Raw genomic sequence first — 21,479 nt, forward strand, 5'->3', positions numbered from 1 at the left:
AAAAATAACAAGGTAGTTATAAAGTCGGAAAAACAGGTATCCAAGCCTACAGAGGTAAAACGGGGGCTTAGGCAGGGATGCCCCCTGTCACCCTTATTATTCATGATGTACCTACAAGGATTAGAGGCAAAATTAGAGGGAAGTGGACTGGGCTTCAACCTCTCTTTAGTCAAACAAGGAAAACTTATTGATCAGGCACTACCAGTATTAATGTACGCAGATGATATAGTGCTAATGGCCAACAACAAGGAAGATTTGCAGAGATTGATGGATATCTGCGGTAATGAGGGAGATAGGTTAGATTTTAGATTCAGTAAGGAAAAATCAGCAGTCATGATTTTCAATGACAACGAAGGTAGTGAGCTTAGAACACAGGAGGTCACGCTAGAGATAACAGATAAATACAAAATATCTGGGCGTATGGATAAGCAATGGGACCGAGTATCTGAGGGAACACGAAATATACGTGACGACTAAAGGTAACAGGAATGCAGCAGTCATGAAAAATAGGGCACTGTGGAATTACAATAGGTATGATGTTGTGAGAGGAATATGGAAAGGGGTCATGGTTCCTGGGCTGACGTTCGGCAATGCGGTCTTGTGCATGAGATCAGAAGTTCAAGCAAGATTAGAAATTAAGCAACGTAGAATAGGTAGGCTTGCTTTAGGAGCTCACGGGAATACACCAAATCAGGGAGTACAAGGTGATATGGGATGGACATCATTTGAGGGCAGGGAAGCTAGCAGCAAGATAAAATTTGAGAAGCGATTGAGAGAAATGTCGGAAGAGCGTTGGGCTAGGAAGGTTTTCAGCTACTTGTACATGAAGAATGTCGATACAAAATGGAGGAAGTGAACCAGAAAGTTGACTGGTAAATACTTAGAAAATAGCAGGTGGCCAAACCAAAAATAACTATCGGTTAAGAAGAAAGTGAAGGAAACGGAGACGGACATGTGGAGAATGGGCATGATAAAGAAGTCCGCACTAGAGATCTATCGAACGTTTAAGCAGGAAATTGCCAAAGAAAGGATCTATGATAATACTCGGGGTAGTTCTCTACTGTTTGAGGCCAGAACGGGAGTACTGCGAACCAAGACATATCGGGCCAAATACGAAGGGGTAGACACAGTATGCAGTGTGTGTGGAGAGGAAGAAGAAACTGCCGAACACTTGATAATGTTCTGTTAAGGGCTTCACTCTATAGTTCAGGATGATGGAGCACAGTTTTTCAAAGCACTGGGGTTTAGGGACAGCGAGGGCAAAATAGACTTTAAGCGGGTAGACTTAACTAGAAGGAGGTTATCTGATTGGTGGCTAAAGTCAAAGCACGAGTGAAAATTAAACCCTTCACTGCGAAGTACGAATCCTCAACTTCATTATTTAAATGGAAAAAAAAGATAAATGTAATGGTTAGTTCACTAAGTATTACGGCTAGGTGGCGTTAGCCGCCGCCCGATCTAAAGGGTACAGCCATATTCATCCATCCATCCATTATAGGGAGCCTACATGAACGGCCGTGCATGTAGGTTCCCTAGTTATTTACTTCTTGTCCGTGACTCCATGTGGTGCAAGCGGAGAACACTTACCAGTTTCTCTCAAATGTTTAGAACACTTTAGTGCAAGTGTTCTCTGGTGCTATGTTTATAGAATAGGTTCTAATGGGTTCTGGTGGACGGACGCGCCACTTTCATTTAGTAGACTCGTCAGAGAAGTTTTGTACGCCGTCACTAAAGCGCCGACGTGACTTTGACGCAGCGGAGATTCGATCACTTCGCTGAAAATACTCGCGAAGGTGTCATCTGAGGCGTCTGTGACAACTGGAGTCATGGTATCATCGGTACGCACCAACGCGCAACGTCAAACGCGCACAATGGACGGCACACGCACGTCGAAATGTGTGCATTTACCGTCAAGCAGCCAACATTCGGAGGTGATGTACTGCCGTTTATTTTCTTTGGCATGATTCTGAAGAAACGGATGCATGTTATTTAATTCGTATTTCGTGCCCCGAGAAATGTGGGCGCTAATGTTGAGAATGTGGTATGTCATCGCAACGGTATGTCATGCATTATTGCAGCACTAACGTATGACGCTTAACCTGAAAACAGTGCAATGTCTTTTGAATACCGACTGTGACACACCTACACAACAAGTGTCACCGTGTGCGTTAGCGCTACAATCAACATCCAGCATATTCTACGATTACTCATCACGAACTCGTAACGCAGTGCGCAAGTCCAGTGGCTCCCGCGAGAGTTGGAAAAGGGGGGGGGGGGGGGTATTGTATGACTATGCTTTGTGGTAACTCTCCTCGCTTATCAGGGAGCGCGGCACCCGTGTGCCAGGGGCGGATTATCCAGGGTTCAAATGAACCGGGCCCTCCGGTTTTAGCCCCCCCCCCCCCCCCATGGGCCAGAAAAAAAAACGCTGACTTCGTTGTTTTATTTGAAAACATTTAACCATCCTGCTGGATTCTGCTGATAGAAAGAGATTATCTATTTCAATAATCAATATACATTGATTATTGATCGATGAGGTTGTTCGTTGCATAAGGTGCATAATATTGAAGTCCGCTCACAGTTCTGCAATCTGTGGTAAAAACTTTTTTACTCGCATAAGGCCATGCATCGTGTAGAGGGAAGGAACTGATCCAGCAGAGAGCCACATACAGCAGCCTGACGAGGATTTTAGCAGCTACGGTCCAACGCACAATGTGAAGGCGTGCAGAGAGTGGTTCTTGTCTGAAGTATGGTTTAATGCGATGAATGAAAATAACCAGCATGCAGCTGGCGCCAACGTTTCTAGAACTAGGTAAGTTGCAAAACTGAGCGATGTTGCGCGGCGCCACCGCTGCCAGCGACAAATGTGGCGCTGCTGTCACACCCGGATTCGCTCACTGCGTGCTCGCTCGTGTCACTCCCGTACCTTCTGTCGGCTGTGCATGTTGCAGTGCGTCGATATCCGTGGAGACTTCTTTCTGCGTAAACAGTTTTGTGCGTCAGCGTGCCCTGTTCTGCTTTGTATGTGTTGCATGTTTTCATCATGCCCAGATGTTGCGCTCCCGGCTGTAGAGTGGCTACAGGAAATGAGACATTACAAAATTTCTTTTGTGCCCACGTGTACCTGAGAAGCGAGAGGTGTGGGACCACGCTACTCCTCATGCAGATAAGAAACTACCCAGCACCTCACGTGTGTGTGATATGCACTTTCACGAGGACATCCTGGAGACCTTCACTCACGTCATCAATGGTAAGAAGGTACAAATCGCCAGAGGAAAGTGGGACCTTGTCAAAGGATGCATTCCACGAAAATTCCTGCATTTGCCCACTTACCTTTCAAAACCCATGACAAAGAAGCGAAAGCTGCCTGATAGGAGTGGGGTACTTTCCAGAATATCATCGGGGAAAAAGAATAGACTACCTCCGAGCAGGGAGCTCGAAGACAGTGAAATAAGTCCCAACATGCCGTCAACAAGTAGCGTCATTTCGCTTCAAGACAAAGAAAACCTTTGTTTATCTGCTGCATGCTGGCGGGAGGTTGTTGAGAATGACGAGGCAAGACGTCTTGTGGTGTTTCTAGTGCTCAAAGAAAAAAAATAGCACTATTAGTAGAGAAATACGCGAAAGACATGGCAGTCATCATTAGCAACCATCGCTTAGCCAAGTCGCCCGGCAATGCAGATACCATCACCCGATTGGCCGAGCTTCTCGAGGACAATGAAAAGCTTAAAGTGTGTTCATGTTGTCCCCATGCGTCAGCAGGCAGACTCGTGAGTAATGACTACGAAGTGCTCACCGATACCCCAAAGTGCGGTCTCTGCTCGAAGCTTTGGCTGCAGCTGTGTTACCAGGTTTCATTAGAGGAACTCAAGAAGAAGCAGAGGGAAGACGAGCTCAAGAAAATGTTCGCATGCATAGCTTTTCGACCGTCTAAGTTGCTAAAGAATGTGACTGACATGAACAAAAAAAATAATAAGCTGACTACATAACTAGACAAAAGCCACGGGATTGCGCCACATAATTGTAATTTATTTTCAGGCACGAAAAACCCAGCCACAAAAGAGGATACCAGACATTGTAATTGGGTTTTTCGCATCTAAAAATGTATTGCAAATATACACCAACTAGCAACTATCGGACAGACTTGTATGATATGCTATATATATATCAAGTATTGTTTATTATGGGCAGTTCAGAAAGCAATAATTATACTGTATTTGCCTTACACTGCTAAATATTATGCAGTATTAAGTTTCTGCAACAGCACAATCAATCCCGGTAATATACTGTTGGCAAAGCTCTTTCAGAAAGGCTGCCACAGCGTCTTGCCACGACGACTGTGTTTTCGTCTGCTAGCGGAAGCTTGTTGCACTGCCTGTGCCACCAAACCGGAAGCTGTCCCGGCGCCGTGTGACGAGTAGTCTGACGTGGAGAGTTTTGCAACTTAACTAGTTCTAGAAACGTTGGCCGGCGCATATGCGGGCTATAGTATGCTTTCATTATAGTGTAAACAAAAAAGGCCCATCTGTGAGCTTTGGCAGTGCTCGCACGCAGGCAACTGAAGCGCGTGCTACCAAATCGATGAAGCTGAATCAGATAGAGGAAGCTATTTTCACAAATGCTCTCCCTGATTTTCAAGGGAAGATATCCTCTCTTGAAATAAGGGTAATTAATGCTATAGGTCAAGACGAATGTAAGAAACACACATTGTGCTTTGACTGCACTTCTGACTGTCGTATGCATTCTTTCTTTTCGTCTTAACTTCTCACACAGTTTAGTCTTCTTTCAGTATGATCCAACGAACCAGACAAATTTTAATGCTGTCCATGTGTCTCGTGATATAATTCATTTTCATGGTGACATTCTCTCCACATGCTCCGTAAAAACGAAAATGCCCAGGTGATATTAAACTCTCCGGAGAGGCTTAGAATAAATATGGTGTGTCCTTTGCAGCTGATTTTAAAGAGATCACAGGTGGGACCCAACCTTGATGCTGGCAGACCTCATCTTCTATTTACGTGGGACGACCAAGGTGTGGTTTAACAACAATGTGGAAGCGATCACCAGCTAGAATGTATAGAAGACCAAGTTACACGAGTTGTTTGGTCGGGCTGCTAGGAAAAACAATGGCTCCCATGTTCAGACATCGTCTGAGTCACGCTTGGGGTATATACAAGATGTTCTAACCTTTTGCTACAATGTTGACGTAACCATGGCCAAAGCCGTCAAGGTAGTGCACGTGCTCAAGGGCATCACAGACGATGCATTTAACCTCTTTGTGTTCAAAGGCTGTGCAACCATTCAGGATGTTATCTTGGAGCGCCGATGCTTTCAAGAGGCTAAAATTTGTCACATTGCCCACCACTTTACCTGTTTTCTCGACACTTCTGTGACATCATCTTGTGAGGACCTCTGTTTTAAAAGCCCAGCCCATTCAACACTTTGGTGACATTACCAGAATTGTAAACCGTGAAATCGAAGCCATATCACCCGCACCCTTGAGGGCACTGGCGCCAAGTAAACTTCAGCCAACCATATTGCTGATACAAACCCTTGTGCACCAAGAGCTAGCCAATGCGGGCATTCACACGCTCTGTTCTGTGCACTGTCCCGATGTTGTCAGTTCACCTACCTCGAACCACCTACAGCATTATCGCAGCCCTGCTCCACACAACCGTGACCAAAATGCATGGGGGACATCTGATGACAGGCCGATTTGCTTTCGATGTGAATGAATGGAACACGTTTCGCGTCATTGCTGAAGCACGTGGACTTCACCACATCGGGCAAGACCAAGCGTCCCCAACCTCTACTCGCCAGCCCAGTTTTCTGACCAGGAACCACCACGCCGCGATGGCTCAGCTAGTTACTACCCGAGCACTGCCTAGTGCAGTTGCTCACCTTCACCCTAACATAGATTTTCCCAGTCTCTGCTTTCACCTGATTCCCCGTCCTCATCCAATTGCTTTGCCCAGCTGTTTATATCTGGAAACTAACGGCTACAGTTCTGAAGGTGACTCTGCTGATAAAACTTGCTCTCCGGTTCCTCTGTGGACGCTCCCGACTGATGAGAACCTGATCGATGAAGTGGATGGTTTATCTATTACAGCCTTGGTAGACACTGGCGCCCTTATTGCTGTCATGAACTCGCACATTCGTGACCGCTTAACTCTTTCAATGGATCGTCTATTTTTGCTTGTTGAATTCGTTTCTTGTGCACCAAACACATTTTAGTAGTTAACCTAGCCACTCAACTTTCAGAATCGAATTAAATTTGCCCGTTTCGTCAACATAGTTACTTTTAACAGATTTTTGCACGAACCAATGTGTGTGTTTTGTTGAGAAACGACTGGTGAACTTTACTGAAGTGCATGCCCCGGGTGGTTATGCAGGTGGACTGCATTCCTGCTGGCAGTGCACCGACGTGATCAAGGACAAGAGAAACATGAAAACACACCTTTGGATTCACCTGGGCAATCATCTCTTCCAGTACTGCATGTGCTCAACCACATTTACTCGGAGTAACATTCTCAGTGTATTCATATCCGCACAAGATCGCTCCATCTTTTTTGTGTTCACTGTACCTATGTGACTCAAGGACAGCAAGAACATAATATTTATCCACTTGTGACCAGCCAGAACTCTGTTGTCACTTACCTCGTTAAAATTTGTTTTTTTTTATTTTTACCCACTTTTATGGTAGCTTTGTTCAATCAGATTTTGTCTCATATGCTTAAAGAAGTGGTGCCACCAAATTTTGAGGCTATCCCAAGCCTGTTGTGGGTTTCCTCTGTATGCAAGTTAATTTCTAGAATATCCCGGAGATAAAAAATTTTTTGGTCACAGGAGAGCCTTTGAATTTTGCAGAATGTCGTAAGAATGGCGGTGATGTTGGGGATGCCCTATTGGAGACCTGAGTGGTTATGCAGGTGGACTGCATTCCTGCTGGCAGTGCACCGACGTGATCAAGGACAAGAGAAACATGAAAACACACCTTTGGATTCACCTGGGCAATCATCTCTTCCAGTACTGCATGTGCTCAACCACATTTACTCGGAGCAACATTCTCAGTGTATTCGTATCCGGACAAGAACGCTCCATCTTTTTTGTGTTCACTGTACCTATGTGACTCAAGAACAGCAAGAACATAATATTTATCCACTTGTGACCAGCCAGAACTCTGATGTCACTTACCTCGTTACATTTTTTTTTTCATTTTTACCCACTTTCATGGTAGCTTTGTTCAATCAGATTTTGTCTCATGCTTAAAGAAGTGGTGCCACCAAATTTTTGAGGCTACCCCAAGCCTGTTGTGGGTTTTCTGTGTATGCAAGTTAATTTCTAAAATATCCCGGAGATAAAAAATTTTTTGGTCACAGGAGAGCCTTTGAATTTTGCAGAATGTCGTAAGAATGGCGGTGATGTTGGGGATGCTCTATTGGAGACCTACAATCGTGCCGGCACAATCGCGGAAATTTGTGCGTAGGATATTTTGCATCAGTGCACGTTTCGAACAGTCGTGCATGTTGCCGTTTTGAGGCCTAGCTCCTTGGCCAAGACCATCCGCTTATTCCTCTGGTCTCCGTCTAGTCCACCTTTCTTAGGTCATATGACGCAAGAACATGACTTGCATCGACCTGGCAGGTGCGGTCCCGGGTTAAAACCCTCGATCAGGACCACTTTTTCGACAACTAGGAGGCTTTTCTTTCTGAGAAATCTGTATGGATTTCCTTGTGGCTTCGGGCTACAAATGGGTGGTTGTCTTGTTTTTCTTTCTTAACCCTTCCGCCACCTTGCAGGTTTTCGCAGAACTTATTTGCTATGCTTGTGTCCATGTGCTTCGAGTTGTCGATGAATTCGTTCTCACGCTGTCGATTGCTAGCTTCCTGGTTAGTTCAATTGGCAGAGCGACTGCCCTGGAAAGGCATTGGTCCTAAGTTCGAACCCCGGACCAGGACAAATTTTTGGCAACTAAAAGGCTTTTTTTTTTCTGAAAAATTTGTACGGATTTCCTTGTGGTTTCGTACTACAAACAGGTGGCCATCTTCTTTCCCTTTCTTAAATTTCATCTTAATGTAAAGAAAAATTTCCCCAAATTTGTGATTTTTCCTCACATTATTTACAAAACTTATTGGTCTGAATAACTGAGAAATTTATCATTTATAGAGGAATTAGTGATTGCTTGGGTATTCATACATAATGGGGTATTAATAAAAAACAAAAAATGTAAACATAGAACATTTTAGGAAAATTGCTTTAGCCATATATGATAGATTCGAACCAATGTAAATGCTTTGATTATGTATACCGATTTTCGCTTTGAAACAAGAAACGAGTCCCAAAGTTAGTTTTTAACAAGTGTTTCTCAGATGAAATTCTGCGAAATCGGGAAGGCTCCTACGTGACCAAAACTTTTTTTTTCCTCTGAAAAATCCTACCAATATATGATTTCTATAAAAGAAATCAGCCCAATTTTTTTTCGATAAAGTCTCAGATGGTCATGAACAAAACTGAGATGTTTGGCATGGAATGACTTTACAACAGTCTCATTGCTTCCACAAAGGAATATTGAGATTAGAGTAAGAAACATTTGCTGATGCAAGTGTTTGAAATGCTACAGCTTCTCTGGGAAAACAGTTTTAAATAATGTGTGCCCCTAAACAGAGTGGAGCCATACAGCAGAACGACTTTCTTGGCATTGGTGAGGGCATGGAAGTTGTTTAGTGTCTTGCATAATGAGGTACAGGGGCAGCTTTTTTTTGTATTGCTTAAGTTGTATTCATTTTATAGTCGCTACACATCAATAAAAACCACAAATATGTTCTCTATTTTTTCTTTATTTAATTTTGTCCTGGCTCCACAAACTGAGATATATTATTATAAATGTGCTGTAACGAATATGTAACTGTGCTAGCTTTCAGTGTACGTTGTTTGTGCTTTAAATGCGTATTAGCTGCTTCCAGGACTCGAATGCTACCGATAACTCCTATTGTTCTTTCATTGCTGATGGAACGAGACATGATAAACACTGTGCCCTGCATAATACTCTTTTAGCTCAACACAGTGGACATATTGAGCTTCTGACATATCTTCCTTAGTTCATACTGTCTGTCATTATAGTTGCCCCGAAACCACAACTTATCATTGCCTCAAAAATAAAAAAAACAATGATTTTTCTTGTGATTCACAAACAAAAGATGTTCTTTTTGTTCTTCTTAGTTCTGATCGAAACAACTGGATATGTTTCTCATATTGTCCTTTCCAGACTGTTCCCTAATTTGGTTAAAGCAATCAATGTCTGAGCCATGTGAAAATGAGTGTGTTGTTTATGTATAGTGTACTAGTGATTATGTCTTGTTCATTTATTAGCTTGCATTGAGTTGCTTAGATTTCATGTTCTTGGGTTAGAGTGTAAGGCTGATACGAAATGAAAATCTTGGGGTATTTTTTGTTGTTGGACATGTTCACTTTTGCTGCTCCTTCTCAATGTCATTAATGATACCACGTAACCTTACTAATTTGAGTACAGCATAAAAGCAAAGTGTGCAATTGCATTTTTTTATGCAGGCAGCTCTTCAGTGAAGGTGCATTTGATCTATAGGGCTGTAAATACTATAAAATGATTTAATCTTTCTGCATCCAAGAAGAAACTATTTGTTGCTAGGTTCAAACGTATCAGGTCTTTGTACCGCATGTAGTTCACCAATGTGGATCGGCGGCTACGGTGCCCTGCTCCTGACCTGAAGGTTGGGGGTTCAATTTCGATTGCGGTGGTTGCATTTTGGGGGAGGCAAAATAATTGAGGCCCATGTGCTTTGCTATGTCTGTGCCCGTTAAAGAACTTAAGACTGTTAAAGTCGGAGACCTCTACTACGTTGCTCTCATAATCATGTCGTGGTTTTGGGACATGAAACCCCAGATAACAGTCATCTATTTCACTGAATGTTACTTCACGTTTATCAACTTTGTTCCTTCTACCGAAGGTTTTACATATTTCACTTCTCTAGCATTTATTCATTATTATTACTGCAGTTATGTGCACAGTCACTCAAAGTACCTTTTTTTTATTTTTGAAAAGAGTATTCATTTTAACTCAATTAACCTAGAAGGGTTCTAGAAAAATGTCATCCATGCTTTAAGTTTGTCACTGTACTTGCAGGAATCGTAAACTTCATTCGTGCGTCTGTGTTACAATATTTAAGTAGTCTTTTAGGTAGGATTTCCTCATATGTTATTTGTAGCGCACTCTGACTACATTTTCATTTAATCTATCTTCATGAGCTTAGGTGTTTCAGTTTTCTAGTAATTGAGCTCTAGGTCAAGGAAATTATAATCTCCTCCCTTCCCCTGTTTGCACCATGGTACAGTGCAGTACACTGTTTAAAAGAACAGTTGAATAAGCACTAATATTGGAACCACCTAACTTCAAGTAGATGTGGAAACATTTTCCATGCACAGCACTAGTCAGTCAAAAGGAGTCTCAACTCTGAGTGAAAGTTGTGTGGTTGAAATTATAATGATTCCATAATTGATAACACATTCATGACTTTCAGCAGTTGCCCTGCTGCGGTGGTCTAGTGGCTAAGGCACTCAGCCACTGACCCTGAGGTCGTGGAATTGAATCTCGCGTGCGGAAGCTGCATTTTCGATGGAGGCGAAAATACTGTAGACCCGCGTGCTCATATTTGGGTTCCAAGTGGTCAAAACCCCAGATGGTCAAAATTTTCGAAGCCCTCTACTATGGTGTCTTTCATTACCATATGGTGGTTTTAGGACGTTAAACCTCACATATCAATGAGCTTCTAGTAAAATTGACGCATGTCTCTTCTCCAGCTTTTACTAGCAAACGACGAGTTTGCGAGTCGCTATAATGTATGGAGTATTCGCCCAGATAATCCAAAAGGTAGTATACAAACTCTCAATATTCTGGCAGATCTGACAAATGGTGGCACTTGACATCTTGTGGATCTCGCCGAGAGTTGCTCCACATGTGACGCTTAGAGCCAAACCTGATGACGGGAATGGACTTCACTGCGTACTCTGAACCCACTGAACGGTGGCACTCATAGTTCAGTGTGTCATTCAGCCTCAAAAACAGCAGTTCATATGCTGGACCATGTATAACACTTCGGTATCTTTGGATTGTCTACAACCCTGCTTGTGTTGGTCATTACTTCGGTTAATTATTTTTGCAATATTTGTGCTGATAGATTCTTTGAGTGTGAAAAGCTCAGTAAGATCACTGGAAACTCATTCCATGTGTGCATGAGTAAGATGGACAGTGTAGTACGAAATGTACTGTATAAGATTACATTTACTCTCTAGCTGAAGTCTCACATGTACGTTCTCATTGAAGTGCAGCAAGAAAAACACTTTCTAAATGTCTCGCAACATGTGAAGGAAACTATCTACATGTTTTATTTCCTAGCATCTACTTATGCATGTCATTATATAGCCCTAGCATCTTCGATCAATATATTTTACCCACACATGCATGATGTGCTAAAATGGGAAAGCAGATAGTTCACACATTGATTTGGATTACAGGGCATTCTAATCCTATATGCTGTTGCATCACAGCGCCGCATATGTTCAATTTAATACTTCACTCCAAATACAAGTGCTTAATTGTATTGCCCTAAGTACAGAGCTTGTCTTTTGAAACGTCAAAATAGTTATTAAAAGAATAGTTGCTCGATTTTAGTTGTTGCTAGATTTTATTACTAAGAAGATAGTTCATTATGGAATCTTTAACCATCAACCCGAGTTGAGGCTGATAGTAAAAGCCACAGTTTTGCCAAAAGGGTGAAGTAATGAATGCGATAGCAACAAATTCGAATGTTTTATGAAGCAAGGCTAGCATTTTTAAGAGCTTAATAATTGTAGTAAACGTGCTTTCTAAGTAACCCAGTTTTCTGCAGCGCGGTAGTAGAAACAAATGGCAATGTTATTCGAAGTGAGGCTGGCAGTCAGCTCGTTTAGATCGAACCTAACGTAACTCTACAAAACGCTTGTGTAAGAAAACACGGCTGTTCCAGATACATGTTGAGCGTCGTTTTTTTTTTCATGTTGATAGGGCAACCCGTAGAAGCTCCCGTCTGCTGTGGGGGCACAAGCCGTGCGTGGATCGTTGCCGCAGTAGTGTGGCAACCGTAAGCGCCCCCCCCCCCCCCCTCCCTTGTTTGCTCACGAGATTAGCACGTTCACATACACCGCTGCTCGAGAGGCGATGTTCGTTCCGCAGAAACTATATATTTACACTCTATAAAGGGTATTCATTGCACAGATGTTGAGTGATCGGGCACAGTTCCGAGCACAGTCCACTAACTCGAGAGCCTCTGCTGCACACACGATACTGCTTCCCTTGCACCGATCTACTTCCTCTTCATTACATTACATATACGTGAATGACCGTGGCTACGGCGGTGATGACGGCTAAAATCTGCCGAGACAGTCCATATATAATTGCTATCGTAATAAAAGTATGAATGTACTGTTTTGTTTGTGCTGGGTTTAACAGTTGTCTTTGTGCTTTTGCAGATTTGTCCATCCCTTTATGAAGAATCGAAGAAGTCTCAGGCTCTGGATATCGCTAGCAAAGCATTGCACCAAAGTTTTCTCAGAAATCATTACCATTTTGTGATTATGTTTCAGCTTAATTTTCTGTGTACATGCGATGTGATGGCGATGAGACCATGTCTGTGGACTGCAGCTCGGGCTTGGGTATATCAAAATGAGTGAAATTGGCCATTCAGTTTCCTCACTTTTTGGTTAATTGAAATTGGCATGAATGTAATTGATTTCATTGGTATGTATATGTTCCAGTCATCAGTGTAATGACATTGTGCCTGTCTTACAAAATGCTGATTCAGTTTAAGTATTTTTCAATGCATATCGTTACACATAAGTATAAGCTGAGAGAGAGAGAAAAGACCTTATTAGACACAATGGGCTAGCAATTTGGTCTCGATGGCATTAGGTGGCGGCTCGTACTCCCTGGACTCTGGTGGCATCCTCGGCCGGCCGGACGACCCAGAGCTGGTCATGAAACATCTTTGTATATATCTGTATAACTGCAACACTCTGAAGTGACACTTCGATGTTACAGTATAATGTATGAATAATGATATCAATATAAGCATATAACGGCAATGTGGCATTTTTCTATAGGCATCTTGCCCTCTGAAACCTTTGGCATGTGTTTGTGGGATGCATTCTGGTTAATAAAAGCCTAAAATATTATTAATATGTAAACTTCAATTATTTTTTGCAGTATCGCTAACTTCGTAACAACCCTTCAAATTTGCCAAAATGTTTTTGTATTCTCATCATTCATAGAACATTGCGCCATTCTTAATTTGATCATTGGTTTATTATCCCTGTGCCTTTCCCTTGGAGGTGATGAAAAACCAAATCAAATTCATTTGTTCCTTGAGTTGAGTGCATTGTTTTGGCCAATTTGGCATTCGAAGAGAGCTTTGTAAGTATAGATTAATGTATAGTGATTGTCCTCATGTCATATAATTACTTATAATTATGGTAAAGTAGAATATTTATTCATATGAGTGGTTGTGTAGTTGTATGAAGCATTATTTGTGTGAATAGGTCACTTTGTGTTTTGTGGTATGATCATTAAAGCAGTTTTGAGAGCTTAGTGTGTAAACTGATGGTGCACATAGAGAAATAATTGTTGGGGAATCTACATAAATGTACATGTGCCGCTGATGGCCAACAACTCTTGTACATGTTTTGTCCTTTTCTATTCATAATTAACTTCTATCTTTCATATAATGTTTCACATTCTTAACTTCTGTCTGTCATATATTGTTTCACATTCTTTATGTTTGGAAGTGTTCTTAATGCATATTTGTTTAGCATTGCACAAGTTATGAAAGTACAGCACATACTGTGATGGGCTCATGCCTAATCTAAAGGCGTATTAAGAAGAAATTGGGCTGTTTCGGTGTAGTATCAGAATTGCATCCATGTCAGACCCTTATGCTGTCAAAAGATATCCTCAAATGTATTAAGCAGAGTATTTTATACAGAATGATAAGAAATTTAGTAAAGCATGTTGTGTCGTTGCATGGTTACTACTGCAGTAACGTGTGGTTCGCATAAGTGAAGTAATTGTCTACTTCATTTACCAATCCAGCAACCTTTGTTCATTTCCTGGAACTGTAATCTACTTACAGACAATGTGTTTCACATAGTCTTCATTGTCTTTTTGTTCCTTTCATGACTTTGCAGGATCCTTGTCTTCGACATCTAATGAGCAGTACCTGTCACTGGTGACCGTTCAAGGTGGACTGCATTCCTGTCGTCAGTGCACCTATGTGACCAAGTACAAAGGGCACATGCGACAACATCTTTGCAGACATACGGGCGTGCGCCCCTATGAGTGCCATCTGTGTCCAGCTACATTCTCTCGAGATTCTCACCTGACAAGGCACATTCATACGCACTCAGAAAAGCGTCCCTTCTCCTGTGACCAGTGTAGGGCATCGTTCAGACATAAAACGAACTTTGTGGACCATGTGCGCACCCACACAGGGGAGCGTCCCTTTTCCTGTGACCAGTGCGATGCATCATTTGTGCGGGCGCAGCACCTCAAAAGCCACATGTACATCCACAGAGGCGAGCGTCCCTTTTCCTGTCACCACTGCAGTGCATCCTTCTCACAGAATCAGAAACTCATGAACCATCTATCTGGTCATCATGCAAACAGAAAGCCTTAAAAAGTGAGTGGTCCACAGCCTGCCTTCAAGAGAAGTCGAGTGCAAGGTAATAGGGGTATTGTTGATTAGAGAGGCTGTGGGTGAAAGTAGATTGAGACTTGGCAAGTAACTTGGTTTGGCAATTCTCGAAGGAATATGCATGTGTTTGTGGGACGAAAGGCGAGTGGTAGAAGAGTGTGTAAAAGTGAGGCCACCTTGGGATATGAATATCCATACTACCTTGCACTTCTTTTGGGTAACACTTCCTCCGTGAGAACTGATGAACGGCCGCAGGCACTAAGAACATCCCCTATACATTTCCTAGCGTTATTGTCTGTTCCCTTTAATATTGTGTCTAAAAAAGAGAACAAGCCCTTAAGTATACACTTCGAAAATTTGCAGGGTCACTTACACATTGCTTAAAAGCAACTGAGGAACAAAAGCCATCTTTATTATCTCTGTCCAGGTATTGATCCTTCCATGGCATGCTAATCCACCCTGAAAGCTTCCTGCATAGTTTTGCACTGCCTTTGTGATCAGCCTGCTATCGAACAATTGACAGTGTCACGTGATGATGACATTCCGTTATGTTGTGTCACAAATTGTGGTGACATGTGATATGATGAATATTTTTCTTACCGCTCATGTCAATGCCAATACCATTGAATGCCAATAGTCAGTTCTCGCCTTTGATGAGACATCCAAGGCCTCCCACCTTTAGAGAGGTCTAGAACGTGTTCTGTCCCAGATGGCTTATTGGTTTTCATGAGTTGATGTGAAAGTATGGCAAAAATATGGGAAGTGAGGGTGAGGGATGGAGTAGCTAGCATAGTGTATGCTGGTTCCTGAGTGAGCCACTTCACTTATGAACTGATGACTAAACATTCAGGGTTGAAGCAGAGAAAGATTGTCATGCCTGCTTGTTGTTGGTAGCAGAGAAAGAGCACTGCCGTGAAATAATGAAACAAATATGCTGTGCATCTAGAGGAAGCATAAGCAGTTGTCATGCAAGATATCAGTGGCATCTTCATAACCTTTTCGCATCCTACACGTCATGTGTGTCTGACTCAGTTTTCACCCTAATGTACTATGCTTGTATATGGGGTGTCATATGTGTTGTTAAAATAATGATTTTTTATTAAATTTGCGCATTGGTAACCCCCGTGTGACATATGGGGCCTCGTTCTTTAACAAACTGGAGGACTTAGCAAGTCAGCGCTCAAAAAAGTTGTATATGTTTAAGAATTTTTGGTAGCTATCTTGATGGTTACTCTGCATTGCTGGAAAGCATATGTGGTCTTGTTCTAAATAGGCCACCTTTGGTTTATGCCAGTGTATTTTACTGCACTTCATTTTACATTGCCTCTTTAAGTTTCTCTTCTTTGTTAATTGCCACAGATGCACTCCTATCTAATATAGCTGGCTCCTCCTTTATGTAAGAATGTCAGTTGAAACCAATTTTGATACTGCTGCTGTTCCAGCCTTTAGAAATTATATTCTTTTTTTGTGTGTTGAGCTGTAAAAAGTACTTACCTTGTCTATGACTGTAGAACGTTCTGCAATGCAGGGACCAACATACATGTCTGATTTTGGACATGTGTTTTTGCCATATGTATGGCATGAAGAAAATGTGGACCTAAAATTCTCGAATTGGTGTTGAAAATTCTCCAGTGGGAGGTATTGCCAGAGCCAATGTTTGGACAAGCGGTGTTCTCTTCAAGGCATCGAGTGCTGTTGCATTGTAGTAAAGGCTCCATGTGTAAATGTATGTTGGCTCAGAAAAGCCCGTTCAAGAATTTTTCATCTCTGCATGCCTTTGTGTTTGAGTTGATATCTAATTTATTGCAAAGTATATATGCCCCAAAGAAGTTAGCCAGGCCTACTAATATTAAACATACTCTATAAAGTTTCCGGGGAGATTGGCATCGGTGTAGCTCAGTTGGTAGACCACCGGACGCGTCAATCGAAGTTACAATTTCAGTCCCTTCCACCAGCAAGTTATCTTATCGTCCACTTTTTTTTCTTCATATTTACATACAATTACTTCTAATAACATCCTTTATACTTTCCTCTGCTTATTTGTTTGTTAGTTCCTATTAATATTGTGTTTAAGAACGAAAAATAAGCCCTTTGTGAAAGTATAGCCACTACGTTCATTGCTTTCTCGTACTTACGTTTTCACAGCATATCACCAATAAAAGAACTCTGGGTGTGTTTGCTTTTTACATGGTGTTTGCATTATGTGTGCTTGTTATTGCAGTTTTCTTTTTTCATGCTTGTTTTTTGTGTTATTAGGTTTCCTTGCTCTGTATTGTATTTCCCCCGTATGTGATGCAGTGTCATAGGGTCAGTAAAAAATTTCTCTCTCTCTCTCTCTCTCTCTCTCTATATATATATATATATATAGATATTTAGATATATGTAGCGACAAGTTAGTGGCTTACAAGTTAGTGACCACTGCAGTGCATCCTTCACACAGAAATTTACCCTTGTGGAGCATGTGCGCACCCACACAGGGGAACGTCCCTTTTCCTGTGACCACTGCAGGGCATCTTTTTCACTGAAAAGGAGCCTCGCGGTACACATGCGCACCCACACAGGGGAGCGTCCCTTTTCCTGTGACCACTGCAATGTGCCATTTTCACGGAGAGCTCACCTCGTGAACCACATACGCAGCACTCACACAGGAGAGCGTTTTTTTTCCTGTGACTCGTGCAGCGCATTGTTTTCACGGAATCAGTAACTCAAGGAGCACGTGTCTCGTTGTCATAAAAACAAAGATCCCTAAAAAGGGAGTGGTCCAGAAGCCTTCTTTTAAACAGGATGAAGTGTGTCATTGTTGAGAGGGGTTTGCATAATAAAGGTGATGATAAAATAACAAATTGCGATTTGGAAAGTAGCATAGTTTGGCAATTTACAAGCGTGAGGGGCATAGATTTCTCGGATTTAAAAAAAGTGTTAGATGAAGAAAGTGCTAAGAGAGGTCGCCTTTTTCAGATAAGAGTACATTTAAACAATTGAGTGCCACTTTGGGGTAACATTAGCTCGTTAAAAAAACTAGTTTTTCTGATGAAGGCTCTAGGAATCTGTTCTTGTGCTTCCTGAAAAGGGTGGGGAAAACAAAGTGCTGGTGGGGATTGAAGCTACGATTGCTGAAGCAAATGTCCCATGTTCTAAATGTTGATATGGGACAGCAGGGCCTTAATTTTTTAGCTCCTTGTTAATGGGAAGTGGCATTTGGGAAAAAAAAGTTCCAATAATGTGTAGCATAGGGAAATAGAATTTTTTGTATAGATAGGCTTCTATGCTGATAATAGATATGTAATTAGTTTTATAGTGAATTGTACAGTTTTTTGTTTTTTGTTATGGCAGTAATCTGTAGCATAGGGCAATGAATTTTTTTAAATATAGGCTTTTATGCTGATATTAGATATGTAATTAGTTTTATAGTAAGTTGCGCATTTTTTTTTTGTGTCATGGCAAGTGTGAAGTATAGTTTGTTTTTGACAAACATTTTATGCCACTAAGTGGCTATGGTTCGATTGGCTTATAATGCTCAACATTAACTGAAGAGTGCAAGTAACCATCAAAAAAGTACGCGTAAAACAATTTGATGGTGAAGAAAAATGGTAATGTGAAAATTAGGTTTTATTGTTCAAAGTTAACTGTAAAATGCAATTAACTGTCGAGTGCACACAAAAGATTTTTATGGTAAAGAAAAATGGTAATGTCAGAGTGCTCAGTCCATACTAATTGCTTGCTTTGTAAGTTTTTTATAATTATGCTGGATTGAAAGAAGACACTTGTGCGCTCGACATGTGAAGAATATATGGGCAAAATTTCATGCCAGTGCGCTATCAGAAGTGCTAAAACATGATGTCCAACCTCAAGAAGTTGCCCAAAAATGGATCTTGAGAAAAACGTGTTTTAAAGGCATAAGTGAAAGCTCATTTTTGCAGAAAAGTCATGTTTTTCAAGATGATTTCTTCTGTCATGAGAGCTTGAAAATTAGTTATTGTGAGCATGTGGTTTTAGTAAACCCCTTCTGCGAAATGCAATAGCAAGCAGCCAGGTGACAATTTGCAAAAGACTCTAGACATTGCACATTTATAAGTTTTGTAGGATCCACCTTGTGCACTTTAGGTTTTAACCTACTTTAAAGAATCACAACCTTCTATTTTTTTTCGTGAAAGTAGAGAAACGAACTTTGTAAAAGCAAATGAAAATTACGTCATTTTGATAAGAACTTGCATTTTTCGGCTCTAATCAACCTTTAATTTGCTTTTTCTTCTGGTTCCCTCAGGGGCTCACTTTTCGCCGACCAGCAATGGGCCATCCAGCAGGCCCACGAAGCGGCCGCCAGGTTACTCCCTGTGAGTCCCTACGTGGAAGACGCCCGCTACGCGCGTCCTGCAGGATTGAAATAAAGTTTTTTCATTCCATTCCTTCTGGTTTCAAGCACTGGCATAGCTTTGTGCTGTGATTATACTACATATCAATTGAAAATTAGTATATTATAAAGCATGTTTTTTTTTGTGAGCTTGCTATTGCATTCACCTTGATAATCATATGACTGTCTCGTAGCTTTAACGAACCCGCTGACTAGTATTTTTGTACATTTTTTGTATATTTGAGGCATACTTGAGGAAGATCCTCAAGCTGCGCCTATTCTGTTTTGCAGCTTCAAGCATTGCAAGTGCATTGACAACAATTCTTCAGCACTCTGCCTGCACCGTTTCACTAAACGAGCGGCCGAGATGGGCTGGCTCATTTGATATCTGCTTCAACCGCGTTCGTCGCCCCCGCTCGCGCTATTTTAGCCGCCGATTGAACATATAGACAGGGACAGGGTTATGGTTATCAATTTAAAAATCATATGGGACATGACGGCAACGTTGAAAACCGTTTTGGAGTGTCCGTATAATTTTTATTGCAATAATGAGGCTATTGTACAATTGAGATGAATGGTTGAAAATGCGGCATTGAAAAACTGTTGCTTCAGAAATGCTTTTGAACGGGCTAAGTCTGCTCTGAATGTTCCTACTGCTCTAAAATTGCTCGTAAAGGGCCTTCTGGCTGCTGCAAGCCTGCTGGATAACATCTTTCTGGCTGCCCCAAGCCTGCTAAAAAGCACTTTTGCCTACTCCCAGAGCTGCTCCTAAACCCATGTATCCTGTCCCACCCCTCGATTATTCTGCTAGCTCATAAAAAGGTCTCGTATGACGTTATGCTAACATGCAAAAAAAAAAAAAGTATTCCACATGTTATAACAACAAGCCGCGCTAACCAACACTCCTAGTTTTAAATGAAGTGGATGGTAGGAACACCGCCGGAGTAGCTGAAATGGTAGAGCACCGTGGATGAATTATCAGAAGGTTGCAGGTATACAGTGCTTGCCAGTGGTAAGTTAACTCTTTCAGGCAAATTACTTCCTTCACGTTTGCATCATGATTAGTACTTTCTTGTTTGCTGTAAATAATGCCGAGCTTAACTATAAAAGACGAGCCCCGTCTTTCATTCTTTGTGTACATAGGCAGCCAGCAAGGGAAACATCCAGGTGGTTTTTCGTGCTCAAAAAAAAAAAAAAAAACTTCAGAAGCTTTGTAAAGCAATTGAGCTGCAAACTTCCCGTCTTTAAAAACACAGTTTGTTACGCCATTGGTTTGTTGACGTGACATATGATGACAAAAGCTCTCGATTGGTCGACATACGGGAGGTATAGGGTGTGAATTTCCTCCTAAACCGCTTTTCCATGCAGATAGATGCATGCCTGTCCTGCCACGTCTCGCATGGCTATTTGGTGCGATCATCTGGTTTCGCTTCATCTTGTGTGCTTTTGACAGAGCGATCAGACATATGACAGCCCGTATATCTGGCAATCGCGACATGCAGGTCGGCTTAACCCTTCGTGCTGACTGTCCTCGTCCTTTAAGAAGTAAGTAGGGAAGTTGAGGTAGTGCCAGTAGGAGTGGTGATGAAGACGAGAAAGTAAACACCCTCTCGTCTTGGAACTCAGAGTAATTTAGTGGCCCTCTAAATCAATCTATATGTGCATACATTTCACGTCCCTCCCCCCCCCCCCCCCCCCGCACCTTTGAGCACACCTTTTGTCAACAATATGTAAAAAAGTTATGGCTGTTTGCAGGAAGGTGAAGAGCACTGAGTTGATGTCAACATTTGAGATATTGCGTATAAATGTACACTTGTGTGTACCAATTGTGGCGAATGCGAAACTACCCAAATTGAGCTCATCGGGCACTCAGGAAATACGTCAGCCTTGTTACGTCAGGCCGCAAGCTCCATAGGTAAGCTCTTTGCACTTCTTTCGAGTTGAAGAAATTAAAAAAAAGCGCGTTAAGAGTACACATTAAACGCAAAGAACAAGCGGCAACTTTCACAAGCGTGCGGAAGCCTAGTGGGTGGCCGTGGCCAAGGGGGTAGTGACTTGACCATAAAGTCAACAGAAATGAAAATCGGACACGATGATAGCGCCGTCTGGATTCTGGCGGCAGTTGTACAAAAAAATTGGAAATCTAAAAATACTATTTTTGATAAAAAGTTTATATCATCTTCTTTACTCGAATATTGTTTTTGAACAAATACTAAAATATTGTTTGTATAACTTATAGCTGCGTATAAAGCGAAATGTGTTTCAAAGCACCAGGGCGTTTCGATATGGTGGTTGCGCGTTCGCGTAGCAGATGACACCGTCGATGTCTGCTTTTGCGTCATGGCTGTTCTCCGCTCCTTGGAGCTGCTCCC

General features: G+C 41.9%; 1 long non-coding RNA gene across 1 annotated transcript; it reads left to right on the forward strand.

Moving 5' to 3' along the window:
* The first annotated feature begins 1,484 nt into the window (after positions 1 to 1,484).
* Positions 1,485 to 9,479, forward strand: LOC119165581 (uncharacterized). The gene is made up of 2 exons (XR_005108912.2): positions 1,485 to 1,931; positions 6,393 to 9,479. It is a non-coding gene; the product is annotated as an uncharacterized LOC119165581 (long non-coding RNA).
* Positions 9,480 to 21,479: the final 12,000 nt, after the last annotated feature.

This window comes from Rhipicephalus microplus, chromosome 9, assembly GCF_043290135.1.
Source record: "Rhipicephalus microplus isolate Deutch F79 chromosome 9, USDA_Rmic, whole genome shotgun sequence".
NCBI classification, from domain to species: domain Eukaryota; kingdom Metazoa; phylum Arthropoda; class Arachnida; order Ixodida; family Ixodidae; genus Rhipicephalus; species Rhipicephalus microplus.